We start from the raw sequence: 22,747 nt of genomic DNA, 5'->3' as shown, positions 1-22,747 counted from the left end.
GCTTGTTTAGAAAATCCCGGTCTCTCCCCTCCTCCAGATATAGTGATGAACAGTGTATCTCCAGGTGGCCATGAGATTTGGGACCATACCCTACAACATCACATCCCTTCGAGGTAGCACTGTGATTGACTCATCACCTCATTCTTCACATTAGTTTGGCTAGCTCGTGGTACCAAGCGGCCGCTTGGTACCCCCGCTAGGCATGTCAGATCAATGAGGTCCAACTTATGTTACACATGACAATAGTATTCTTCCAGTGGTACCTAGAGACAGCTCGGGGCTGTCTCTCGCTCTGGGGCTTACCTCTCGGTCCTCAATTTCTTCCCTCTGGCTCTGTGCAACTATCTTGTGGTGTTCTTGTTTCTGTTTTTGCTTCTTCTTTTGATGTTTGTTCTCTTTCCCTGAGCAACGTTTGGTGTTCCCGTTGTAGTATGGCCTTTTGTTGTTTGTAGGCAGTCCCTTGGACCCTCTTTGTGGTCTTTTGTTGGACATTAATAAAATTATCTTATCTAGAGATATCCATGTGTCAGTATAAATGTCCAATATGATAAATTGTAGTATTTTCTAACTTAAGCTAGACACTTCAACCCTCATGGTTACTTATTCAAGCCAGCATATGGCTTTGATATTAACCATATTGCATCAAATAATTATGACCCAGCCAAGTTACATGGTTCTATATTTGAAGAACTTACCTTCAGTTTTTCTATCCTACCCATTCTTGAAATTCAAGTAAATAGTAATCTAAGGATACCAAGATACCTTGTAATGTCCTCATTTGGTATATACCTATTTTGCCCAAAAAATATAACAAATCCAAAAGTATTATTTAAAAGAGTATTCTTTCACTAGATTACAAAAGTGGTAATTGAAACTAGTAAAAAATAATCAATTATCATCAAACAAATGATAATGAAGTTCCCTATTATAAACATGCACACGATAACTTCAACGATATTAGAAACTTGAGGGGAAAGCACCATAGAATGCTGAGAGACTATCCTCAACAATTAAGCTCAAGAGCGTCGAACAACCAAGTCAATCTGACCCCTTTGGCCCACAAGCAACCAACTCAATGGGTGTCTACTTGATTGAGGGGACTCATACTCCTGCATCTCCCTATTATGTTTCTTTCCCAGTTTTGTATTATGACTGCGTTATTAAAACCCAATGAATAATTACTAATGCTAAATACTTGATGGAATGGCAATGAGATTTAATAATAAATAAATAAAAGACTTCATAAGAGATTCCATAATAAACGATAAAAGTAATCCCTATTGCATTCTAATTACTTGTAGAGCGTAAAATGTAATTGCTTCTTTTTCTGGATTCCATTCAGATTGTAGAATCTTTTATTTGATTGAGCCCTTCTCAATTTTGATTCCCCATCTCTTTATACCTTTCACGGTGAAGCAGGTCATACCTTTTGATCGTCAAGAGGTAATTCTTTCCATTGAAAAGTCACTTTCTGTCTATTCAGTTGCTGCTGTCCATGACCTGATTAGAAATAATAGACCACCGCTTAGATGGATGGGAAATTAATATCATTCACTCCAAACAAATCACTGACCAGGGACGTTTAAGATTATTTTTTCCTTTGCGGACCTCTCAATAATATTAATATAAATAGAGTGTCAACCCCTTTCATGTATCCTTATGTACTGTTTTTCTATGATAGGGGGCATGATATACTTAATAAGGAAGAGTTGTTGTGTCCAAATTTTGGGCATATGTCTGTTGACTCTTAGGCTTCATATTTATTTATATTCCTTGCCTGAAACAAGATTTACTCAATCAATTGAGCCACGAACAGATCACAGATGAGAGACAGAATAAAATTGAAATTGGAACTGGAGTTATTCAATTTGAAGGTTGGAAGCTGCTAAACAAACTTCATTCATTCACCTTTTCACTTCAGAACTTAGCTACAAGTTTTTCAGTTTACAAAGCATTTGAAGCAAAAACAGTCTCTTCCAATACACTCACAAGAGCATTTTCAATATAATCAATTTTCTTTAGTACAAGGCTAATTTTAAGGTTGCATCCTCAAATCAATGTCCTCTCAATGTCAGAGACCATGATCAATGGCAGCTGTCACATCTTCAAATATGTAGGGAAATCCCTGAACTAGGTTCTTACAAGCAGCAATCGTTAGCAGAAATATTGTTGTAGATCTTGTGAAAATCCATTGAAACATATATGCTTGTGAGCCAAATAAAACAAATTAGTCAAGTCTGTCTCTGAACTGATAATGCAGTAATTTAACCAAGCACATCTTTGAATGTCACAAAAATTTGTATCTGATGGCCCCTGCAAGATATAAAGTCCAATGTTATATGCTACAGACTGATTAGATTTACTCATGTCCTAATAAAAACCATTCCACAAGATACATCATACCCCTTGTCAGAATTTAATCACTTAACAAAGTCCCTACTATTATAAAGGCAAGATTGTGAAACAAAAAGACGATTCTCAAAACCCTCCTGACAAAGAATATTGCATGGATGTGTGCCATGCTTCTAATCCTCATCTTATTACGTGGAAAGCACACCCTTGCTTTGATTCAAGGAGATATCTGTGACATTGTCATAAATATAGGGCCAACCAACAGTTTTTTGTGATAACTGATGACATTTTGCAAACATTGGGCCAAACAGATCAGTATCTTGCAAATATGATTCTCGACATTTACCAAGACGACCCTGTCTTAAGATTATGAATCTTGCAAATTTCCATCTTGATTATTGAGGTAACATTTTCGTCCCAATTTAGCAACCTGATATAATATAATGCAGCTGAGTTGAATCCCAAAGTATACCCCCCTAAAGGTTATAAGTTGCAAATTTTTTCCTATTTGGAGTCATCTTGAACACTCTCTCCATGGTCATCCCACCATTGCTCAAGGACGAGCAATGTTGGGGATGACGTACTGTCACGCCTCTTGGTACTAAGAACAGATCTCAATTTTCCCTTATAAATAATAATTCCTTGGTGATTAAATAAAGAAGGGCTGTCCAGAATAAAATAGACTAAAATAATAAATAGCAGTAATCTTTTAAATGAAGGTCCAACCTGATAAAGGAGAGATCAACGGCTACTTAAGAAATATTCACACTTTTAGAGGGCCAACTGGATCAGTAAATTTTTATCAATTTCCTGCCAATAACACATAAATTGACAATACTTAACTCATGAAGGGGTGTGTCCCTTGCAAAAGGTGATGGTTGACATAAAAAGGTATGACTCCCTCTGAATAGGAGATATAAAGGAAGAGCAATTCAACTAATAAGCGCATGGAATGATGATTCTGATTCTGAGCTTAATTGAGAGAAATAGCAGCTATCTACAATATTCTGAAAAGTGATTGATATACAATGTGGTTGGATTTATTATTTGTTTATTAATCTTTTTTTGGCTCAGTAAAATATTGTTTTTAATTAATATAATAATAGTTAAGGTTACATTTTTACTGTCATGGAAATTCCAGCATAAACCACTCGGCCATCTCATCGAAGCGAAACTTCATAACAAAATTGCAGAGCTTCAATCTGCACTTCACACCCTCGGCCACAACCATGGATCACACCATGCTTATGCCCACGAGCCCACTCATTCCATTGGCACTGTTGGTTCCCAAAGCCACATATTGGAAATCCAAGAGCTTGCCAATTCTCCAATAAGATTTCAAATCAGTTCTGGCCAACAAACGAGAACAATTCAATTTCCCTGCACTTTTGGCTTTGCTACACCTAGGCAGGTGAATCTTTACTTCAAATCTGATCACTTGGTTCAAAGCTCTTTTATACAAAATTTTAGCTTTATAGGTTCTTAGGCTGGCAAGGTCTTTGAACTCGATCAAATTAAAGTAAAATGAATGCTTTGATGTGATTGAGTGTTTATATAATAACTGAGCTAATGCTTGTAAGGAGGAGATATAGGTAAGAATTGTTAACTTCAACTATGAATCCAATAATTGTTTGAATGACATGAAAGACTAGTGCCTGGTTTATTCAGGCAGTAGAGTCAATTACAATACCCACTATTATGTACAAGTTTATGAGACGATATTTATTTAAAATATCTTCAATTATCCCTATACACCAAATGCAGAAGATAATTCTTGTTTGCAATTCAATGTTAGTCTAAAAAGAATTTAACTTCTCTTGTCAAAAGCTCGATTGGATAGAGATGAGGACCTATATATTTCACGCCTATCCCTGATAATCAAACAAGGAATGGGATGAGAATCCTCATGCATAAGCTTTGTCGGAATAATTTTTCTTACCAATCATAAAGGACCAATCAAAATTACATTTTGTACTCTCTGCCTTGAATAATTTCAAACAAAAGATCTTTTATTTTTCATTGAGATAATAATATATTTAGATTTTGATTAAAGTTATACTTCAATATTTACATTCCTCTTACAAATAAATGTCTTCCTTTTTCTTTCGCTTGGGAATGTGTCTTAGAATATCTCTCTTGTTATGTTCTCCTTTTATCTTTCTATAAAATACCCTATATATATTTTCCATCTAATAATGAATGTGACTTTTCAAAAGGTCACATCTCATACAAGCAATCCTAATAAAGTACATCTTAAATAAATCACTTATCATATAACTTCAGTGATTTAGACCTTTCTTAAAATATATTCCAAGGTCTTCATAACGTTTTATTAACGTGGAACCCACGATAATGTCATTCAAAAACAAACCTCAATTTGTTTGAACTCCTTTTTAATGAAATTAGCATTATCATCCGATTCATATTTTCTGCAAAAAGCTAAGGAAATATGTTTATATTTCTGTGTCGTGGCTTTCAATTCTTCAATCTGCGTCTCTTCTTTGTGCAAGGACTAAGCTTCTGAAATGTGTTGTGTCCCATTTCAGCCTACGGATATCATATATGCGATATGTCTTCAATCTGTAGGCACTTCTCCATTTGTCACGACATTAGCATATGCAAGGTGTGTAAACTGCCATTCCATCTGGAGTGTTTGCTACCCAAAGTCAATCTGTGCATCACTCTTCTCGCATGTTTTTTCATTTTCTCATAAAGTCCCATCATATACTATTTTTGTAAAAATTAGGTCATTTTCAAATTTACATTCTTCCTCTCTATCAAATAATGAATTTAGAATTATAAGAGTTTTATGCATACATCTGTTAGAGATTTCATATGGATCCTCAGGTGTTCCATTATATATGATATCAGAAAATTGCATACCTTCATAAAATTTATTCTTTTGAGAAGCATCATCTTGGAAAATTGAGAAACAATTGTGACTATTTCTCTAAACATATCTCCAATATTCAATATCCAACAAATCTGAAATTTCTTCCACACTAAGAGAGTCTTCTTCTTCATCCTTCAATTTGGTGCAGTATATTTCCATAGCAATCTCACCATGGATAGATTCCTTCTTAATTTGATCCAAATTTTCTTCATATGGAATGTATTTAGAATTTTGTTTCATTTCTAAATTATCCTCCTTGCCTTCATTATCTTCCTCCATCACTGCATTTTGTAAATATTCAATGAAAATCATGAAGTTAGAATCACCTGAGATTTTTAATTCATGAGTTTTCTTCAAGTATTTTTCGTATGGAGGCCTCATCCCTGAAGGTATCTCATGATAAACATTTAGCATCCTTATGAACACGTGCTACATAATCGCCTTCATATCTTTCCAAATTGTAAAATGCATTCAAAGGATATGTGTAGAGTTCTTCTTCCATATTATAATTCCAATTTTCATCATGTTCATAGAACATATTTCCCTCCTTATCCGAAAAGGAGAAAATATCATCTCTTTCCTAGTCTTCTCCCTCAGTAGACTCATTGGACATTATTTGAATAGAGTCACCACCTCTTTTGACAATTTTTTTTATTTTTTAGTTCTTTCGGGCTCTTCTCTCTAGCAATTTGCAATTTGAAAATATCTTGTTTTCTTCTTCTGGTCTGTGAAACTAAAAACCTTGGGTAACATCATAATGTTAATTGTGAGCAACTCTCCCTAGCAAAGTCACCAATCTGTTGGTTCCTCAAGTTGTGTCGAAGATCCCAGCATTGAGTGGCAATCTCATAGGATTTCAACCAACATGCACCATGACCATTCACTCACCATCACTCCTGCATCTCCACCGAAACCCATGCCATGCATAACCTGGAGATGTCTTGATTCAACTTCTCTCTGGGGATGCCTTCAACAAGGACAATCTCCTAGTCATGAACATTATCCACAATATGAGCCCACTACTTTTGGGTCTTCGCCTTCCTCTCAAGAATGTCGTTGAGTGCATGATGTAGAAGAAAAGGTGCAAGTGATGTGGAACACTCAGGAACCTAAACCAGCTGCACCAAACCCATGACCTGGTATTGCACTTGCCACAATTTGCTCGAGCCTAACCTGCCATTCTAGGCGCATACATCTTTACATAACTCTAACCATCTCCACTTGTGGGCTGAAATATAATCCCCATGCACAGAAAAGAGAAGAAATATGTGTGTTTGTTGGGAAACAAAACTTCAATGCCCAAAATTCAATCCCCAATAGAGCCTTGACTAGAATAAAAAAGAACGGGTAGCTTGTTGTAAAAAATGTCCAGCCTCTCCTCTCAGATAGGCCCTCAGAATGCCATTTGCTTCTTGACAGCATTGAAATAGAAATTTTCTTCCATCTATCCTTGCACCAACACCACACGGCAACAGTAGATGCAAATTTAGATGGAAAACAAAATTCCAAAAAATTGCACTTGGCATAAGGAATGTCTATCACTGCTTTAAGATATGAATGAATGTCCCTCAAAATTCTGACCAACATTCAGTCCAGAGGTACTGAGAAGTGTATGAGGTTACTCTTTTGCCATCTTCATATGCCAAATTGAAGCTATTTCAATAACTCTGATGTCATCAACTCCCATCACCTCATCATTGTATCTTGGCCAAATTGGAGCCAAAATGTTCAGTGAAACTCACCGCCAATTTGGATAGCAAGTACAACAAAGTGTTACCCTCTCTATAAATATGTGATGCTTTAAAATTTCTAAATAGACCAAGTTTGTGTTGGATCACTGTTGTGAGGTTTTCACACCATCGCCCCAAATTTTTTTAGGGACCCCCTTAATTTTTTGGCTGCCTTAGCAAATTTGGAGTTGTCTAGAGGTTTTCAATTTGATGATTTTTACACCTTGGACGCCTTCGGGCCAGGAGGGGATTTGGTTTGTTTTCACCTGACGCTAACTTGATTTTTCTGGAACATGTAATTTTATAGGCCAAACAAAATTCAATAACAACATTTTTTCAATGGTCAAAACGATATCTGGCAGGAGAGATTTGCAAATTTTGCACTTAGACGAATTTTTGAAAATTTGATATAATTGTATAAGCTTGAGCATTTTCAAAATGAATTTGTTAAATTTAGTTGTTTTGGAAAATTTTGAATTTTTTGGTGAAAAGAAATTTTTTGATAGTGAAATTGAAATTGGAGTTTGAATTTTGATTGCTAGGAAAATGATTATTTTGTTTAAAAAAATTAAATTGAAATTGTATTGCAAGGTTGAAATTGAATTGAATTGCAAAATTGTATTAATTTGGTTAAACTTTTGCCTAGAAGATTTTAGAAATGTTAAAGGAAATTGGTAATTTGAAATTGAAAATTGATTTTGGCTTGCTAGATTCAATTTTAATGATATTTTAATGGCCAAAACAGTATTAAAGGAAAATTTTGACATCTCCTAGGCTTTTCTTGTTTCTATTTTGCAATTTCTGTTCAAAACTGGCAATTAAATGGACCAATTTCACTATAGGGCTAAGTAATTTTAATGTTGCATTTAAATTTGGCCCATTAATTAAGGGACTAACTTAATTTTGTTTTCCCTCCAGGCAGGTTGGTCCACTTGGAGAGGCAAAAAGTTTGGTATAAGAGGGGCTTCCCCTCCTCTTATTTCCTCATTCATTTTTTCTCCTCCTCCTTAGGTGTGTGATTTTCTTCTAAGGGAGGCGAATTTCCAGCTTGGGAAATCTTTGGGACAGATTTTTCCATTTCTTGGCAACATTTTTCTCCTCCTTGCTTGGGTGAGTTTTGCCCTAGGGTGATTTTTTTGGGTAGATCCGATTTTTTCCAGCTTGGGTGATTATTTTTGAGGTCTGATTTCTTCATTCTTGGCATTGATTTCTCCTTCCAAAATTGGGCGATTTTTTGTTTTTTTGGTGAAGAGGCAATGTAATTTAAGGTCAAAATTCAGTGGCATGGGCAGATTTTGCAAGGTTGGTGAATTTTGATTTTTGCTAGGGCATCGTATTTTGTGGAGGGACTGAAATTTCTGAGATCTGATTTGAATTTGAAAAGGCCTGATTATTGGTGAAGGCAGATTTAAGGTAAAATTCTATTCATTTTTAGAGGTGAAGATTGGCTTTAAAGGCGGATTTTATTCCTTGTTCTTGCTTGGTTCGTTTTCGTTATCTTCTTGCACTATTCATCCACCACTTCATCATTTCCATTGATAAGCTGAAGTTGGGAGATATAAGTGTAGATTTCATAATAGGACATTTGGAGAGGCAGAAATAAGCTAGACCACCCTAGGATTGAAGTTTGGAGATTGATAAGTGTAGTCCATTAGAAGGTAACGAAGAGGTAGAAATAAGTGGTAGTCCCATTCCTAGGAAAGAAGTTTGGAGATTGATAAGTGTAGAGATAGGACTTAGAGAGGCATAAATAAAGTAGATTCTATCGATAGAAAGAAGGTTGGAGATTAATAAGTGTAGTCCATATCATTTAGAACAAAGGGGTAGAAATAAGTGTTTAGGATGGTAGATGTTATTGCATGTAAGAACCCAAATGGAACGAATACCAAAAAAGACAAGAAAGACATGATGCCTAAGATCACCTTCTTCTCAAAAGTGAGGCGAATAAGTGACACCTATCGGCACGGTGAACATGGTACAGTTAAAGGATAGATTGAAGGAAGGACAATCCCCCATTACAAAGAAGATCTACAAGAATGGAATTGTACACGTGGTGGCTTTCCCTCATACCTTGCCTTGTCCAGAATTGGTAATGGAATGTGCATTCCGATTTGATATTGTGACCAAGTCCATCATTTTTGATGAAGGGAAGAGTGTTGGTTAACATCAGGGGACAAGTGGTCGAAGAAGTATTCAATATTCCTCAGCATAGAGGCATGACGGTGGTAACGATGGATCAAACAACCAAATTCTTTTAGGGTAACCAGGGGGCCTACTTCATTCATCTAAAGCAGAATTGGTTACACGAAGGCAAGAAGGGAGTCACCAAGTCGTCAAAGCTCACCAGGTCAGATTTCAAGCCGGAGTATGGTGACCTTATTGTGCTTCTTAGCCGGATGATGGGCGTGGCTCAAGGTATGCAATTCGAGAATTAGATGTTTTATTTTATTGATGAAATTGAAAATGAAAAGAGAAAGTTTGATTGGGCTAGAATCATAAGTGAAAATTTAGAGTTGCAACTTAGGACAGTGCAAAATAAAAAAAAATTCTATATGGGATCCTATCTTTTCTATCTGATTTCGAGACTATATGAAAATTATGGACTTAAGGCCTTAAGAGTGATTGGCGGTGGGCCGAGGCAATGGTTGGTGCATGAGTGCTATCCATAGCTTCATTTGCACAACACCAAAGATTATAAGATGTTTTATGATACCTTTGCCATGAAGACGGTAAGGATATTGCAAGGGACACTTGCTAGAAGGCTCTCAATAGAAGCAGAAGTAAAAGTTAAGAAGTAGTTGGTTCATCCAATTTCTACAATTCACATACATTAGAGTAGCAGGAAGTATAGTTTGTCCCAAGAGACTTCCAAGGTTCCCGCCCACAAGATAGTTTTGATGGAGTTGGCTAGGAAACTTGAGCATTATGACAAGATGATGAAACTTAAGGATGAGACAGGGATTACCTTCTCATTTGGAATAGGCAATGATACTTGCCCCAATCCTGTCGCCTTCGTAGTTGCGGAGAAAGAGTTAGAGTGATATCATCTAGGATGGTATAGAGCAAGACAAGGATTCGAGGGTCTTATCAAGGCATCTCATGAAAAAACATTCAAACATATTCCTACTATAGAAGATTTTTGGGCCAATGCACATGATGACTTTCATGTGAGGAAGCTAGCTTTCTCAAGATTGTCAATGGGCATGATGAGGGCAATCAAATGGAGAGGCCTTGATATTCCCAATCAACTGAAAGATGATGAAATTGTGCTAAGAGAAGATTATGATATAGTGGATGGAACAGAATTGGGTCCAGTGGATTGGGATGATCATCAGGATCCTTCCTTAGAGGCAGTTACAAGGACAGTTGATCTACACACTAAGTCATGGTACAATGGGAAGTTAAGGCAATTACAAAGTCAGAAGGTACACCTTAGTTATGAGAAGATGAAACCAGAGGAAAAAGGTCTAGCAGAGTCAGTTGGACAGAAAGGTCAAGGCAATAGCCAACAACAAAGAATAGTTAAGAGTAAGAAGAGAAATTTGGAGGTTGAGAAAAGTAACGAACATCGGGAGCCTCCAACAAAGAGACGGAATGCAACACCGTCAAGGGAGAGCATAATTGAGGCTAGAAGCCAAGGGGATAATACAAGTGGACAAGGGGTCGCGGTAGAGGTGAGTTTTGAGTCAGAATCAAGTGGTTACAGCGATAGTACCGAGTACTCTCCTCTCTCGAAGAACCAACATGGAGATGATGTGATAGTCACTAGTAAAGAAGAGGATAGGCCAATTAATATTGAAGAAATAAGCTAGGCGCCTGACGCTGTCATTGATGCTTTGCTAGTCGAGCTGAATCCAAATTTCGGGAGATGCACTGCATCGCTATGGTTAAGGCAAATGCTTATGTCAAGAGGTGAGGTGGTGACTATCCGAACAGTTGAAGATATTCAAGGGTTAGTAGAAAAGGAAGATAGCGAGAAACAAAGACAAATTGCAAAAATAGTGGCAAAGGTAATCGAGATTAATGATGAGGGTCACCGAAAAGTTCAGATTGCTATACCAAAGGTTAGCAAGGCAGTGGATGAGATTGTAGCCTAGGAATATGAGATAGTAGAGCATAAGTTTGGAAGAATCACAGATGACATAGAATATGAGAAGGATTATGAGAAGACACTGCAAGCTGCAAGAAACAAGCAACATGATGAATTCGACTGAGCTCAAGATGAAGCATACGCTTTGCCCTCCCATGAAGGAAGTCAACGACAGGCTAGCCAAGTTCATTGCCTTGGCTAAAAAGATGAAAGAAAAGGGTAGAATTATATTAGAGGATCATTTGATGTAAGCCCAAGTGGCAAATTCTCCTTCTTCTTGGGTAGGATAGGTGTCTGATTCTGATTGGCTACCATTTTGGTGCCTTCTCATTGGTTGCCACTTTTCCTTTTTTTCATTAGTCCATTGATTAGGTGGCATCTTCTCATTGGCTAATGGGGTGGCAACCCTAATTAAGGTTTCTGGGATTTGATCTAGATCGTTGATTTTGCCTCTTAATCTCTACCGTTGGTTGTAATTTTGGCCTCTATATAAGGCCATTTGCTCTCATTTGTAAAGGGTTGAAGAAAATTGTTGCTTAGATAATAACAAAATTGCTTCTCTTATGATTGTTGTGACTTGCATGGTGATTAGGGACACTTGGTGTTATTGCATAGTTTCTACTGCCATAGTTTAAGTTAAAGGGTTGAAGAAAATTGTTGCTTAAGATAATATCAAAATTGCTTCTTTATCATTGTTGTGACTTGCATGGTGATTAAGAACACTTGGTGTTATTGCATGGTTTCTACTTCCAATAGTTAAGAGTTAAATTTCATTGAAGTTGTTAAAGTAGATTTTATTTTAAGAAAGTTGTCAAGCAAGAGTAAGAGTAGATGGATAGTTGTATGGTGATATTAGTGGATATTTGATAGGGATCTATAAACTAGGCCACTAGCATCTATCGGCTTGTTAGGAAGCCTTGCGTAATAATCTAGTCTTTTTTCCTTTGAATCATTGCATCTATGAAGGTAGAGCCGTTGGTAAGTTTTCATCAGATTTGATCCCCGTCCATTTGCTAATATCTTTCCATTCATAGGAGTAGCAATAAAGTAGCAAGTAGTGTAGTAGTTGGAGTTCATTCTTAGAAAGATAGAAAAGGGGAAGTATCATTGGCAGACATACCCTCCATCATCATCACCACCAACATTATTTGGCACTCATATACTTTACAAAACCAGACATCATCACCATCACAACGAGGGTTCGATAATCTTTGAATGAACAATGTAAGGCTGCCTACATGATTAACCAGTAAATCACATTAATATAACTGAGTTAGTATCCATAGATGTAAGGAACATTGGAGTTTTTTCTCATGTTTTCATGAGTATTTACTTTTCAAGAGAGGGATTGAGTGTTTGATATTCCACATTAAGTATTCAATCGCTATATGTTATGTAGTGGTACAAAACTGACATCAATAATCACCTTGATGACTTTATCAAACTTCCGACTTGTGCACTCCCATTTGCAATTGTGTTGACTATAATCTGTGAATCCCCTTCAAGATGCAATTGGTTCACTCCAAAGTTTCGTCACTAGTTCTATTGCAAGCAATGCTGCTTGCTCCTCTACATCATTGTTTATTTGCAAAACCAACTTCTTGGTCTCAATTGCCAAAATGTTTCCCTTAGCATTGTGAGCAACACATCCAACACTTGAGGGACCTAGGTTCCCTAGCCTTCCCTTCAAAATTAATCTTAATCCAACCTGATTCTGGTTCGCTCCATTGAATTGTGTCCTTGATCTTAGAAGAAGAATGAACACCCAAAGACCCATTAACGGGTTTGTTAATAAATCTATTAAGAAGCTTTAATTTATTAAATTAAATTGCCAATTCATCGAAAATATTAGTAACTAATATTTATTTGATTTCCAACAAGCAATCATATTTGGAATCAATGTGAAACATGTGATAGGGAGATGCAACAGTACTGGTTCCCCCATCAAATATGCTAACCCCAAGATGGATGTGTCATGCATGTGGGCCAAGGGGCTGAAAGAATCGGAGGCTTATTCCATGCCATTGGGTTGATTGAGGAGGACAAGCTCCTCAAGTCCTCTCAGGCTTTCCTATCAAATTCCTAATACAGTTGGCTGTTGGAAATAAGTGATGAAATGTATCAAAATGTATTTGGTGTATTGTTTTCCAATAGGGATTATCTATGATCATAATACTTGATGTTAATTAATTACAAGTTTCTAACTTTAATTGCAATTGTGTAATTTATTTGTACAATACTCTTTTTAAATAAATTGTATTGTTGGAACTGCTATTTTTGGGCAAAAATTGGGTATATACCCAAAAGGGGATATTACAGCACATGAGGTGGAAATTAATATCAAATTAATATATTTTTAGATAATGTGTGAGTAATTAATTAAATATTGGATAAATATATGGTAAATAGTTATTAAGTGTTAGAATAATATTAGCCAAATTTAATTAAATAATTTAGGAATTAATTATTTAAATTGCCAGGTGATCTGTGTTCTAGGTGACAAGATGATGTGTGTTCGGTGATGACTAATTGAATAAATACACAATGATTGGATGAAATTAGGACCTAGTCAATAGGATGTTCAATGAAATAGATGATTAGTGTATAAGGTTGTAGGAGATGAATGGATGGCGAAGTCCAAGTGGATAGAAAAATGATTCAATGATGCAAGTCAAAAGTATGAAAAAAGTGAGGTGGTATGATGAAACAAGTGTTTAGGTGAAGGTGACATTTTTCAGGTGCCTACACATACATATACTGACTATTCTTAATACATCCTAAATAGTTAACATGTATCATGGTCTTCAAATGTATCATGAACATAACAGAAAAAAATTAATTTGCTTGCTTTGAAACCAGATTCCAGCTGAAAAGGCCAGTCATTAGAGATTTTGACAGTTGCCATTTGCATTCCTCTTACTATAAAGAACCAATTTGTCTCCCTATCCTGGCCAGGCAGGTGGGGCTTGTGCACCCTATACCAACTTTCCCCTGCAAATTGACTGGGTTATGATCACCAGGTTCCTCCATGCCATTAATATGTGAGTTTCATGCAGTCAAATACTTTTTATAATTGGGTTGTCATCAAGTTGCTTCTTGAAATTTAAGGTAGTCTTGTAGAAGGGCTCCACCTCCCTAATAATTGTAATTCCTTTCCCAGAATCTTTTGCATACTTACCAGGGCACCTGTATATTGATCAACCACTTTCTCCAGGCTGTTAAAGTTTGATAGCTGCAGGAGATATCTGTGTACCTGTGATTGCATCAGCCTTGGATAATGAAGAGACCATGCATGGATATTGAAGAGTCAAGACAATGAAAGGTCAAGACAATGAAGCGGTCTTCCCTTTGTAACAAGAAGATAATGAAGGGTCAAGGCACTTTATATATTCTTCAGGAGGAGTTCATATGTAATTATTAATTGTCATCTTGTGGTTCTGAATATTACTGCAGTCCGAGCCTTGTGTTTGGGCATTTGTATTTCAGACTTCTGATTATTCAATAAAAGTGATTTTATTGTAAGGCTGAATTTTCCCCCTCAAGTTGAAGGGTTTCCCAGGATAAATTGTTTTGCCTTAGTGTTCATTGTTGCTTCTGTTATGATGATTTGCTGTTTGGCTTTATTCCTGGTACAGAAACATTAACATGGGCATTTTACACCATCATCCTGATCGGCCTTGCTTTTCAACAAGGTATGAATTATTAGAGTCTTGGTAGGTTTGACAAGTTTTAATGTCAAAAGCTGATTTGCATCCAGGAGAAGCTGAAAATCTGGAACAGAACGTGCAAGAGACTTGTAGGAAACTTGAACTTCAATGTTGAGTCTTGACTCCTAGTAATTTTTAAGGATATCAACATTGGCAACTCCATGAATGCCAATTACTCTAGAAGATCAAGGCGGAAGATACTCTAAGGCACTGGTTGGAGGATAGCATAAGGTCCAGATCACCACCAAGGTTTGTCCTTGTATCAATACATGACTGAAATCGTCAAATCAGAAAATTGTCTTATTTTGAGACCACACAACACAATTTTCTAGTGAAGTTGGTCAGGACCATACCAACAATGGTGGTACTCGTCCAGTTTCACAGCAATATTGATGTCAGAACCTATCTAAATAGGTCGCAGCAGTGTTAGAGGCAAACCCTGTGGGTTAAGCAGCGATCTAAGGCAGTAGAATAATAAAGGGACCTCAATCAAAGCTGCTCAGCAGGTCGGAGGGTAAATATAACATAATCTTAATAAACAAAGGATTAGTTAGAGAAGAGACATATGGAAGGATTGTGACTCTTGCAAGAAGCAGCCGACTGTGGAAGGACACAACCCTTCAGCTATACAGAGATATTTAAAGGAGGTCTGCCAAATATTCGAAAGCAAAAGGAAACATATCTGAGATAGACATCGAACAAAAATTACAGATATATTTTTGTACTGCATCATTCAATCTGCTAAATGGCATGAAATTTAAATATCTATGCCCAATCTGTATGTATTTTACAAATGCTGATATATTCATTCTGCCTATACATAGAAATAGACAAGTTACACATTGATCTATCTATATGCTGTCATACATATTAACACTGTCACTCTGTTTAGTACAGAAAATATCATAACTAATCTGCTTATTTTTGCACAGGCACTACTTATGAATTTGCTTATTACAGATAACCTCATACCTGATCTGCTTATATTTACATTACTAGCTTAATGTAAACAGTCTGTTATAAAATGATTACAATAGGGTTGATATTAATATTTACTAATGCATTAATCTTGTACCTGATCTGCTTATATTTACATTACTAGCTCAATGTAGACAGTCTGTTATGAAATGGTTACAATAGGGTTGATATTCATATTTATTAATGCATATGTCTACTCTATAATCAATCACGTATGTGAGAAGAAGATACAGAGATGCGGTTTATCAGTTCCCCTGAACTAAGTATGTTACCCAAAGAGGAGGAAATGGTCCATTGTTGGACATTCCTGCCTCTTGTGGTACAAGAAGTGATTTAATTAATACAAGGTGGAATCGGTCCATCATTGGATATTCCTGGCGCTTGTGGATACCCGAAGTGGTGAATTGGTCCATTGTGTGGATATTCCTGCCGCTTGTGGGATGTGAGCAACTTTCAGGCTTAGTTAGGCTGTGCAGTTTACTGGCACCGTTTCAAGGTTCCTACTACAATGATTAATTATGGAGTAGCCATATTACCTATTTTAGAAATTTTGTTATGTATTGGATAATACATATGTGCATTATTTGAATAAATCATTAATGGATAACAAAGTTAATTTTTGCATTATATTAATGAAATTGTCGTTTAAATGTAAACAGGGGTAACAGTGTAACCCCAACTTGGGTACATCACACTTTGTTGCATGCGAACCATGTTTATTAATGCATAGCTAAACTTTTTCCTCTACCTAAAAATCATGTGGAGCATAATGGCAATACATGAGCTGTAACCTTTTGCTTCTCTTAATTTTTTTGAACAATTTGAATCACTTTTGACTGCAGAGATGGCAAATTTTGGATATCTTTCTCTTTTGCATATGTTGTGTAGCTGGAAGGGGCAAATATACAAGGTAAGTTGTATGGAACCAAAGACCAAAAATCAATGCAGACCTAAAATGATAAATGGACTATAGAAGAATGTTCTGCCTGGTTGTATGCATGACCAATGAGGTGAGATTCAGATCACAGTGGGCTGTACATGTGGAGACTTTGTACGAGAGTGTGGTATTACTTTAGTTTGATCATTTGACCATGGATGAAAAGCAGTGGAAAAGTTGAGAGGGGCTCCCTAAAATTTCCATAAGGAATGCTAAAAGTGGCTCACAATATCTGAGGTATGGGGAAAAACAATACTGGAAGGAACAGAAAAAGAATGCCAGACTGATTCAAAGAATAGCTCGGCCAAGTTGCTAGTAGTATTGGTTTTGCAACATGGAATGAACCTGATGAGCTAACTGAATCAGCAATCACAAAAACCATTCGTTTCTTCAAATTGTTATAGGAAAACCACTAACGAGATCCATGGAAATGCTTTCTTAAGGACCAAAGGGAACGGGCAAAAGAATATTCGAGTTCAGTTTCCTATTTGGTGGTTACGAATGGCAACAGATTGCACTTTGCTTCAAGTAGCGAAATATATCAAATTGCATGAGGCATGTAGAATAAACAGTATAGATGATGGCTTGTCTTTTGCTTGCTGACATGCCACCCATGGAGAGTAGAACATCTCTTTTAGAAGAGTGATGCTGTGATTGCAAGGCACCCAGCCTATCGAATTTTCACAAAAAACCCTTCTTTGATGTGGAAGTCTTGAAAGCATGGTAGATTTTTTGAAGGTGGATTTTGAATACATCTTGAATTTTCCAAAATAGGGTCTAATTCATATTGGGAAGTTCAACTTTGGAAATGAAGTTGTGAAATGTTGACAGTAGTCAAGGTTTGAGCTATGGGAGAGTGACTCAAGCAATCAGTAAACATTATTGATACTTGATAGTGCCATTTTTGTACTTGATGACCAAAGGGAACCGCTGTGACTAGGATGCCACTTCATGTGCCTTTCTTGCTCAATTTTGTTTTGTCACTAAAGGAATTAAAGAGGCAAGTGATTTGTATGGACAATGGTTTCCTTGCAAAGAAGATAGTTTCTTTAACATTTGGTTGATTGAACCAAGGCATACAATTCCTTTTTATAAGTGTATAGTTGTTTATCTGTAGAAAACTTTGTTGAATGGTAGGCCACTGGTGGTCACTTTTTTTTGTTTAGCTGTAGAAAACTTTGTTGAAAGTGATATTCTCTTCATTAAAATGAGACATTTGTTTTCATCAACTGATGCAAAGGTAAGGCAATATCTAAATACCCAGGAATAAACTTGCAGTAGAAGTTCATAGGAACAAGAAAACTTTGTTTTGTGATTATAGGAGTTGGCCTTTTCAGAAGAAATATAACTTTTTTATGATCTACTTGAATGCCATAATTATTTATGACAGCCAAGATAGGAGATGGATGTTTGACCAAAAGAACATTAGGATATCTTTGCATACATTTCATTCTGTAGAAGCAAGTCTAGAATAGTTTCCAGGTGCTGGAGATGTACCTTACAAGTGTTAGAAAGAAAGAAGATAAGAGTGCCATATTAATTGATGATTGCAAACTGGTCAAGACAATTAGTCTTCCTCGTGCCCTCTGATTGAACTGAGTCAATGACACATACATTTAAGAATCAAGATCAGTTTTAGAGAAGTTGTTGGGTTATTTGAGTTGATCTAGTAGGTTATCAATGTTGGTAGTGGATAGTGGTTTTGTTTAATGTCTGAAAATCAAAGCAAAGAGGCTAAGTTTCATCTTTCTTAAGCACAAGGGAAATCGGAGGTGCACAAGGAGATAAACTGGGTATGAAACTTTAATCTAGCAAGTCCTGAATTTGTTTATTTATTTCATTACCCAGTTACATAAATTGACAATGCAAAGGTGTATTAGGAAGAGGAACATATGAAAGAAGATCAATTATATGATCGATTGTTTTATAAGGAGGTAGTGTCTTAGGTTCTTTAAAGTCATTCAAATACAACTGCAACAATATCTCCAGAATTCCATGCTATGTAATGAACTCTTAATAGTTGAATTATATCATGGCTCGAAAGTTTAATCCAAGTCCTGATGTTTGATTGACTGCTTTACATATTTAATGTCCCCAACTAGTACTTTACTTGATTTACCCTCAAATTCCAACTAGGGTTTGGATTGCACTTGGAAATGGCAATTTACTTAGTTTTTAGTGTTTTCTACTGGATTACATACATCATTTTACTTGATTTACCCTAAAATGTTCAACTAGGGTTTGGATTGCACCTGGAAATGACAATTTACTTAGTTTTTGTAGTTTTACCGACTAGATTACATACATCAATTAATAATTCATAATAAATTTGATAGTTAACATAGTTAAGCTCAAATTCTTACTTCTCTCCAAACTCAACCCTAAGGAGGAGAGGGAGTACTTGTCATAGGGCACTTGGTTACCAATCTGCAGGTGGATTCCCTTAAAGTTTCCAGAACATATATTCATGGTCATCTTTGGACTATGCCTTCAGGGTTAATGCATGCCTTAGCCTATCTTGACATTCACCGACCTTGTGAGGAATTACTCCAGCCATACCCTACAACCTATCTGTCCTGAAAAGGGTCTATAGCAAGTGTAAGGAATAGGCTATGAATTTACCAACTTCAAAAAGATTATGATATATATATATACTTTTGATTCGTTAATGTAGACTAATACCAATGCTATATCATATGAACTGGACCATAGAAACATCCGTATTCCTTAGTAGCATTCATATGAAATATCCTATCAGTCAGTATTAAGTAGCATTCATATGTAATGTTCTATTAATCGGTATTAAGGATAGATGTGTTACAGCATACTGACTCGCTGTTACACCTTGTTGCCAGTTGATAAATAGAGACTTTGTTATCTGATGAATATGATCTGTAATTCTTCCTTCTGTAGAGTATTCAATATGCTTCTTTTATATTCTCTTTCTTTCGATGAGTGCCAGATATAAATTATTATCTGATTCATCCATGCCGCTTATAATGGATCTGATATTATTATATATACCTTGCAAAATCCATCCCTTGAATGTCTAAGATACATGCCATTTCCTATTATAAGCAGATTGGGTTGTTTAAGTAAATTATATCTCTTTAAGATATATGCAAATCAGTTTGTTATACTAATTGCATCCTTCCTGTAGGAAGCTGAAAGATACCATATGTAACAAGCTAATATTACTGAACTGAAAATAAATATGCAACACAATAAAACTACTAAACTGAAATCACATATGCAAAATGAACAACTAATTTTCTTTTTTGAATAAACTATAACTCAAATTTCATCTTTAAATAAAATAGAGAGCTGCTAATTAAAGATAACTTTCTATATGTCATATAAGATAACTTTCTATATGTCATCTCTATCCAATTAACATTAACATAAGAAGAGCGAAGTAAGTTTAGAAGATTATTGCAAGTCTACAAGCATTTGGATTCCATTCTGAATTTCTTGAGATCTAGTGTAACATTGAGGGATAATATCACCAGGGTGTTTTTACACTCAACCACGGATCTAGTGATCAAGGGCTTCGTACTCAAAGTGGTTCAACCCTTAGCAGGGTGTAAACATGGTGATGAGATAATCCGTCTGAGACTGGTGGATGTTACCATACAACTCTAGTTGGTCATACACTATAGCTAGTCCTAATTGGTATGACCTTTGACTAGGTAATATATCTGGAGCGATTAAAATGACTAATACTAACATGATTTAGTGTACCTTGGCATTTTTTCTTTGTTTGTTTGCAAGCATGTTTAAGACATGCAATCAAGTTCATCACCCTATTGAACTTGGTAACACAACTCATATGGATTTCAACTTAACAAGTTCATATTCATACAAAATTGTAACATCCACTTTTCTCAGCTCTTAATTTAACAACTAACATATTCAAAGGAATGCAATTATTACTTCATTTTCATAGGAAGACAATTAAATCAAGTTTCTTCATATGAATGAGATTAACAGTTAAATTCAGTTGAACAAAATTTCATAACAAAGAATTAAAAAACACCATCAATGAATTTAGTATGGAAATTAAAATTTACATACCATAGAATTCAAGATCAAAATCAATTTAGGGATATTTGTGCAACCACCCAAGTTAGTCCACAAATACAACAAAAACATTATCAAATGACTACTATCTAATATCGCTATATCAAAATCAAATCACAATTACCATTAAATATCACTATATCAATTAGTGCATCACATACCACTGTATCATTTAGGGCATTAATTACCATTGGATCATTTATGGCATCAGATACCACTGTATCATTTAGGGCTTCAGATACCACTGTATCATTTAAGGCATCAATTACCATTGGATCATTTAGGGCATTAGATACCATTGTATTATTTACGGCTTTAGATACCATTGTATCATTCCTTTCCTCTCAATTTGCTAAATTGTGTCATTAATATAAGATTAGAAGATATGCTCATAATCATTATTTTTATATATGAAAAACTGAATTAACAATCCTATAGATATATTCCCTATTCACTTAGTAGATCAACCATTCTAATTGGTTGCCAATTATATTGATGATAAGAATTGCTTTCATTTTAAGAAAATAATTGTAACGATGATACAACTCAATTAATCTTACCTTCTATCGGAATATACATCATAAAAGTAAGATTACTTGTTTCCAACAAACGTGTGAATGCATAACTTATCTTATTTGACGCACTCCCAACATCTCGTGGGGAGGAAAAACATTGTCAGGGGTTTAACCACCCAACTTCAGACCATAACTTATCCTCACACAATCTCTATCGAGAAAGGCCCTCCCTACCTAGAATAGATATGAGACATCTTGTCATCCACTAAGCATCTTGATATCTATTCACACCACTCGACTTGACAACATGAGAATACAATAAACGTGATCATGCATGAGCTATTAAGTAAGATTTATTTATTTTGTTTTTATTGTATCTATTATGATTTTACTCTCTAATCCTTGCAATATTTCATCTCACCTCTTCACCTTTTTCGTGGCTTAACAGCCGATGAGTCTAGGTGATCCGGATTCTTAGAGCAATCGGCTCTATTATATTATGGCAAATGGATGCTTCCAGTATTTCACATTTCCGTGATTAAATACTTACAAAAATTCTCTGTATTTTAACTTCCTTTGGCTAAATATTTTATGATTCCAGGGCTTGGTACTTAACATACAATGTTTTTCCTATGAATATTTAGGATTGAACATAGCTTGCAATCTATCATTATGGAATTGGAAAAACTTTACAGATGATGAAGGAAATAAATTTAGCAACATGGAAAGATTGATCATTCAAATGACCTGGTATATTATCTGAAGTTGCATGAGCTTGGTTGGACACTAGATATTTGCCCTTCTTCAACTACTCGCTCAGAGTATAAAGGTTACTTCACTTCCAAGGAAGGAATATGGGCGGCAACATAAAAATGTCAACACTTAAATCTGTAGGAGGTTTCAAGTTGATAGATAATTGAAGTTTATGTAAACCAGAGCTATGGAGAATAAATGACAAAATGAGGAAAGGAGTCAATTTTGGCAGTCGGGTGTAATGCATAATGTAAATACTGATCGTATATGCCACAACAAGGCAGTCGGGTGTATTGGCAGAATGTTATTATTGATTGTATTCCATAGCAAGGCAATCAGGCATATATAAAAGGTGTCCGTCTTCATACACAACTCAGTTTAAAAGAAGAGTTGTGCCTTCTTGACTTCTGTCGGTTTAAAGATTATATGACAATTCGAATTGCCAAATATTAAATCGATTTTAAAGAAAAGGGAAAAGTAAAAAGTTGGAAGAAAGAGTTGGGAAAACTATAATTCAGTTTATTTTTTATAATATATATTTACATACGTTCATGTAAATATATCAATGGGGTGACATCATTTTATTAAGTTATTATAATATAATGGTGCCATTTCATATATATATATATATGATGATGATGATGATGATGAAAGATCAATTAAATTCCCTTGAGGTACGCTTTATATTTTAATTAGATTGTTTTATGTTTTC

The 22,747-nt window shown here is 35.6% G+C and overlaps 1 protein-coding gene across 1 annotated transcript in view; it reads left to right on the top strand.

Annotated features, from left to right (window-relative positions):
* LOC149534231 (DOMON domain-containing protein / dopamine beta-monooxygenase N-terminal domain-containing protein) overlaps positions 1 to 14,587 on the top strand; it is a 48,193-nt gene extending 33,606 nt beyond the window's left edge. Inside the window, exon 2 of the mRNA XM_089807811.1 lies at positions 14,226 to 14,587. The gene's annotated coding sequence lies outside the window, so the exon portion shown is untranslated. The remainder of the gene's footprint in view (positions 1 to 14,225) is intronic.
* The last annotated feature ends 8,160 nt before the right edge of the window (positions 14,588 to 22,747 follow it).

Source organism: Cupressus sempervirens, chromosome 10, assembly GCF_028749045.1.
Source record: "Cupressus sempervirens isolate cs-2001-9-10 chromosome 10, ASM2874904v1, whole genome shotgun sequence".
Taxonomy (NCBI): domain Eukaryota; kingdom Viridiplantae; phylum Streptophyta; class Pinopsida; order Cupressales; family Cupressaceae; genus Cupressus; species Cupressus sempervirens.
The sequence above is the reverse complement of the archived record's forward strand: the minus strand, read 5'-3'. Positions and strand labels throughout refer to the sequence as shown.